We start from the raw sequence: 7,048 nt of genomic DNA, 5'->3' as shown, positions 1-7,048 counted from the left end.
ATCAAAAATGACAAATCAACGAAGTGCATTATCATGATGTGGACATTTATAGCAGCCACATACTCTAAAACGCAAGTTTCTAAATGTGGAGGGGAAAACTGGATGACGCGGGAAAAAATCCACGCGACCACGAGGAAAGAGACACGCAAACTCCAAATATACAGCAGCAGCGCGTCAGGGTCGGGAACGAACACACGACCTCCTGTACACCAGGTGAGGTAGTTAACATCTCCCAGCCACCGTGGCAATGACTCTTATCCACAACCCATAGAGAGGCCAGAGAGATTGAGTGAATAAGAGATGGATATATTAAAATTACGAAGAAAAAATAAGAATTGGTTTTACCCTTTTTGGCAATACCACATGAGTTGTGTTAAGATGTTCAAAGAGCAAATGGACACACACCTGTTTCATAGCATGATCAAGTCTGCATTGACCACCCATGCTTGTGGTCAAACATGCAAACAAAAATGCTCTGATAAATATACGCAGTCTTTGAAACTGATTGGCCTACGTACGTATGAAAGGTTAAACTTCTTCTGCACCGTATCCAACCGTGCTAATTAGAGGTGCGGGGGAAGCACAACAAACTAAACACAACAAACGAGGCAACCTCCTTCAACAACAAAAGAGGCATTTTCTCTTCACGGACAAGTTTAATTATTTCCCCGAAAAATAATTCTACCGAAGGTTATTATATCTGTTTAATCACTGCCAGAGGTCATTATTCTGACGCAAGTTGTCAGAAATAATAAAACCTCTTCTTATGTTTCTTACTTTGATACTGGCAAAAAGGTCCCATGATATCGTGCAAGTTGTAATAAACGTGAGACGTCGCCGATCGTATTAAACCACGCGTGCCTATGCACCACGAGTGACGCAGCCATCACAACCGCGTGCGTTTGTTAAAATGCCAAGCGCCGAAAGGATGCTGGGAGGAGGGGGGGGGACACATGGCCACCTCCCGACAGGAATTCCGAGTGCTTTTGTCACTCGGGAACGAACACGGAGCCTCAGAGTGGCCACGCTGGCAAATGAACCAACCACGCGCAACGCTCACTCGGTGATGTATCATGAATGGACGTGTCGCATTATGCACTCGTTTCTCATTGTTGTTGTTTACAGTCCAGCAGGATATATGGAACGGGCAACAAGACCTCCTGGGCCCGTTGCTAAGAGACGGATGCTGCCAAGCGCCTCGTGGTTTAAGCTTGGCATATCCTTTACACTTCGTGGCAAGCACTGGACTTTCCAAAGAAGTCACAGTCCTTTGTAACGATGTTTAACCAGCACGTAGCGACACGTAGTTTACAACTGATTGCACACATGCGGTGATGGTCTGTTATTTGCGATGCATGTAAATTACGTGCAAGTGAAGTTTTAACTTTACACGCGCCGCGTGCTTACATATATATATGGAGCGAATAAAAAGTGGCCGGACGAAAACTGCGAATTAAAATAAAACGAGCAGAGCGATGCCCGGCAGAGCATCCATTGCGGTAAATTGAATTCGAACGCGTGATTGCGACACAATCGGAGCGCTGTCAGTGTGGCGGAGGGAGCCGCTCGTCTTCCCCGTCAACGCGAACCTGTCGACAGGGACAGGAGGGGGACTCCGGGGACCGCGGCTCGGGCGAGGACCCCGCGGCTGCTGTTCCTACTGCTCCCGCTACTGCCAGCGACGATACGATACATTCCATGCGAACACTCGCGGACTTTGCGTGAGAGGCAGGAGACAGTAGAGAAGAGTCAAGGTCGGGGTGAAAGAGGCAGGGCAGACGAGACATGACACACGAATCATCGCATGCGACTACATTCTTAATGAGCCACCATGGCGATAAGTAACCGATGCATCTTCTTGGTTCTTTCGGTAAAGTCACGTAGAAGGGAAGTAATTAAATAATAAAAATAAAACATAATAAAATAATTCTCACGACATCTGTGAAAAAGAGCTTTATAGCTCATCGGGTTCCTCCAGTGTAAAACATTTATTCTAAAACACATATCTATTCTGACTCTAAACTAGGGCACAGCGTTGCTCCTCCGTGTTACTCTCCGTCATGGATCACCACCCACACAACAGCAGCAGCAGCTGCAGCAGCAGCAACAACACAGCAGCAGCAGCAGCAACAGCTGCAGCAGCAGCAGCAACAACAGCAGCAGCAGCAACAGCAGCAGCAGCAACAACAGCAGCAGCAACAACAGCAGCAGCAACAACAGCAGAAGCTGCAGCAGCAGCAGCAGGAACAACAGCAGCTGCAGCAACAGCAGCAACAACAGCAGCTGCAGCAACAGCAGCAACAGCAGCAGCAACAACAGCAGCAACAACAGCAGCTGCAGCAACAGCAGCAACAGCAACAACAGCAGCAGCTGCAGCAGCAGCAACAGCAGCAGCAGCAACAACAGCAGCAACAACAGCAGCAGCAGCTGCAGCAGCTGCAGCAACAGCAGCAACAGCAGCAGCAGCAACAACAGCAGCAACAACAGCAGCAACAGCAACAGCAGCAACAGCAACAGCAGCAACAGCAACAGCAGCAACAACAGCAGCAACAACAACAGACAACAAAAAACAGAAGCAACAGCAAACAGCATCAACAACAACAGTCAACAACAAACAGCGCAACAGCAACAGCAGCTGCAGCAACAGCAGCCAAACAGCAGCAGCCAGAAACAGCCAGCAACAACAACAGCAACACAACATCAGCAACAGCAACGCAGCTGGCAGCAACAGCCGCAACAGCAGCAACAGCAACAGCAGCAACAACAACAGCACAACAACAGCAGCAACAGCAACAGCAGCTGCAGCAACAGGCAGCAACAGCAGCAGCAGCAACAACAGCAGCAACAAGCAGCTGCGCGTCCGTTCACCGCCAATCGCCGCAAGCTGGCAGCGCCGCGCCCTCGTGGCGAGGAACGACGAACGAGGCAACCCCCTTGGAGCGTGAAATGTGAGCGGAGCTCGCGAGATTTCCTAGAAAGTTGAGTATTGGCATCGTCGCCGCGCAGCCGGTGACAGCCGCTACTTTGGCATCTCCACGACTCCTCGGCGGGCGCGCACGGAGAGAGACGACGGCGGCGATCGTCTCTGGACCCCCCCCCCCCCACTCGGTAGAGTACGCAGAGCGAGCGAGGGACTAATGCGATTGAGAGAGCAGGTGCGAGCGCGAGGCTGGGTTAGTCGCAGCGCGGCCACGCCACACTGCGCCTGGGTTTACGAATTGGAACAGGCGCCGTTGATTTCACGCACGAATAAAAGTGTCTTTCCGATCGATGGTCAACTGCATTGTCAAAGCACGTTCGTTTAAAAGGTCACGTGAGTGTTCTGATTTCGATACGTTTCAAATAGGTGCAATTATTTCATTTGTTGAAATCTGACTTACGCATTTTCTGAACTCTTTTTTTATTTAGGGGATCGAATAAGCGGCACTTGTTGAAACAAAAAAATAAAATCGGGTGCCTGGTGACCGCCTCCCCGCTAAATGCCAGGTGGAACGATGCCGAGCAGTCCGCGAGCATAGCTGCCGAGAGGGCGAGACTGGAGCAGATTAAGGGGAGAATAGAAAGCGGATTGCGTGAGAGGGTGAGAATGGCAAGGTGCCGCTCACCGCCTCCGTTCTTGTAGCACAGGTAGGGAAAGCGCCACACGTTCCCCAGGCCGATGAAACCTCCGGCCACGGACAGCATAAACTCCACGCGGCTCCCCCACTTCTCGCGGGGGAGCAGGACGACAGCTGCTGCGGTGGGTCCGGCGGACGGGACTCCAGGGCAGTGCGGAGCGGACGTCGGAGCTTGGGAACACGACGCGGGGCAGCTTGACGGAGGGGCAAGGCCACCGCCGTCGGGGCACGCCTTGCCCTCGCCGCACGCCATGTTGACGGAGGGACGAGATCGTTCGAGCCGACGACGCGAAGTGAGTCGCGGGAGCGAGGAGGAGGAGGAGGAGGCGGAGGGACACGCGCGCAACGAAGAAACGCCGCTCGCTCGCTCGCTCGCTCCTCTCTCCTGCTCTCGAGCAGACGCAGCGCCGAGTGCGCAGGCGCTGCTCCGCCGCCGCTTTTATCCCCGCGCTCGCGATTACGGCCGTGACGTCGGGCAGTGGAAAAATACCGAGCGACGAGAGAAGAGCCGCGGGTCGAGCGGCAAAACGAGGGTGGGCACGGCGAAGGGGAGGACGGGGGGGGGGGGGGTCGCGTTGCTGCGAGCGCCGTGGAGCCGGACGGGGGGGGGGGGGCAAGAAAGCGGCGGTGGTGATGGTGATGGTGGTGATGGTGGTGATAGTGATGATGGTGGTGGTGATAGGGAACGAAGCAGGGAGCGCTACTGGCTGGGCGCCCCGGGGAGGATGCTGCTGTTGCTGCTGCTGCTGTTGCTGCTGCTGGTGGTGGTGGTGGTGCTGCTGATGGTGGTGGTGCTGCTGCTGCTGCTGATGGTGGTGATGGTGGTGGTGGCGCGGGTTGCTACGAGTCTCTGCCAAGTAGCAGCGCGGCGCGAACGAGCAGCTGAGACTGTCGCCACCGTCAGCCACTCTGAGACTACGTCACTGTCGTTCGCTCCCGAATCGTTCGACCACCTGTTCGTCGATTCAAGCGTTGGTCGCACGCTCCACGTGGTCGCGAACAAACATAAATAGCATCGAGCAACAGAAACATTAAACTCTCCCTCGGCCGTTGAACTCGCCCTTCCCGGCCGCTCTGATTGTTCCACGCGCACACGCACGTGCACGCGCGCGTCCCTGGCTTCATCTGCTCTGGCGGTAGCGACAGCTCCCGTTGCGGCGCCCCGACACAGAGAGCATATTTATTTTTCATAATTTTAGATTCTGGCAAAAAAAAAGGTTTCCTATTAATATAACAGCTCGACCGGAGCTTTACGTGTTCTGATGCTTTCGTTGTCTTTTGTACTTGTTCGCCTTCAGGGGTTCTCTGGGCTGATACTGGTGGTCAGACAAGGCCACACAGAAGGATGGTGGAGGCCAGTCAATTTCGAAGACAATAAATTTATTATCAGAGCACTTTGTTTGCATATCTTGCCACAAGTACGTGTGGTGAATGAAGACGCAATGCCTTGCAAAATGTATCTATTTGGTGTTTGAACATCTTAACACCTTTTGTATCGCCAGAAAGGGTAAAACCTATTCTTATTTTTCATAAAAGGAGGTCGTGGGTTCGAACCCGACCCAACACGTGTTGTATATTTGGAGTTGACGTGTCTCTTCTCTCCCTGGCCGCGTGGATTCTCTCGGGATCCTCCGTTTTCCCCCACCACATCGAGAATCAACATCACGCATTTAGAGTCTTTGGCTGCTGCGAAACATTTCCACGCGATGATGATAAGAAGCCGTTTCGTTTGGCTATCATTTGTGATCGCCAGGCCGCGTTCTGAAAAAGAGTTACATAGCTCAGTCGGCCTTCAACCAGGTCAAATGAAGATATAATCTTGATTTGAAGCTTGCGTGACTGCAGGAATCCATACTCTTTGGATATTTCGGTAAAGTCACGTGGGTAGAAAATTAAATCAATCACGTCCGTCATCAGGACGCTTGTGTTGCGCCCGAAACGTCGTGATTTATTTTATTTTATACTATTTTTATTTTATTTTAGCGTCCTGATGACGGACGCTTGTGTTGCGCCCGCAACGTTTTCATTTTATTTCTTACCTACGTGACTTTACCGAAAGAACCAAAGAGTATGAAGAAATAATGCTCATAGTTTTCGCGTCACCACCACCGTGCATAGGTCACGAGGGCGCGAAACCCCAAACCTGGCAAATATCCCGCGGGGTCAAAGGGTAAGGACCGCATTCACCGGACTTGGACTACTCAGCTTGGTGAAGTATGGTCAAACAACACCCATGACCCACATTGTGGGAGGCAGACTTCACTCAATAATTCTAGATTGACAACACTCACTAAGAATAACGATATCGCCTTCGCGTGTTAAGCACAACGCAATAATAGCAACGCCTCAATGAGGATCCTGTTAAGTTTGGGATGTTTTGTCCAGTCCCAATAATAATTTGATTTGTTTATTGTGGCGAGGAATCCGCGGAAACCCCGCAATAAACCCACCACTCTCTCTGCTTTACACACGCAGAGATATTTGGTAACGCATGGCTACGCGTGAATCTTCTGGTCACCCCGCATCTGGCCCCAACTCTGCAGCACCGTCTATTCCCAATCAGCCTCCCGTGCAAGGTCCAACCAGGCTCAGCACTGGCATTGTCAAGTCGATATATGGTTGTTGTTAGCTGTTTTTCGGAGGCACTAAATATATCCCTCCCCGGGGACACTGGGGAATTAAACGTGCAGAGCAAGAGGGCTCCACAGTCCCCCACAACCCCCACGACTCAGGGGTCGTGCAACGTGGGGCTCTGGAGCAGCATGCGGCTTTTTCTAGGGGAGCACCGCGCCTCGTATTCACGACGTTGCACTGTGGCTCTTGAAATGTTGAGGTGGGGTGGGTGGGTGGGGGGGTTGTTTTTGACCACCGAATTCGAACAAAAATGCCTCGTATTAATCTTGATTTGAAGCTTTCGTGACTGCAGGAATCCATAGTTTTGGTTCTTTCGGTAAAGTCAAGTAGATAGAAATCAAATAAAACAAATCACGACGTTTAAAAAAATCACGACGTTTCGATCGCAGCACACGCGACCTTCATCAGGTGGCACCGACACAGCAGGACAACCGCTGACACGTTTTATTTCTAACTACGCGACTTTACAGAAAGAACCAAAGAGAATGGCTCCTAAATTTCGATTTAAAGCTGTCGTGACTGCAGGGATTCATTTTCTTGGTTCTTTCGGTAAAGTCACGTAGAAGGGAATAATAAAATAATAAAACATAATAATATAAAATTCTCACGACGTTTCGGCCACAACGCAAGCAGCCGTCCTCAGGTGAAGAACAGAGCTGTCTTATGTTTTATTTTTATTATTGTATTATTTCCCTTCTCCGTGACTTTACAGAAAAAAACAATAATAGAATGGCTCGTATTGTTATTTTTGGTTTATCGACCGTTGCCTTACCGTCCTCTCCAATCAAATCGCCGCA

The sequence above is a fragment of the Lethenteron reissneri genome, chromosome 15, assembly GCF_015708825.2.
Source record: "Lethenteron reissneri isolate LAM-NWPU_2019-01 chromosome 15, ASM1570882v1, whole genome shotgun sequence".
NCBI classification, from domain to species: domain Eukaryota; kingdom Metazoa; phylum Chordata; class Hyperoartia; order Petromyzontiformes; family Petromyzontidae; genus Lethenteron; species Lethenteron reissneri.
The sequence above is the reverse complement of the archived record's forward strand: the minus strand, read 5'-3'. Positions refer to the sequence as shown.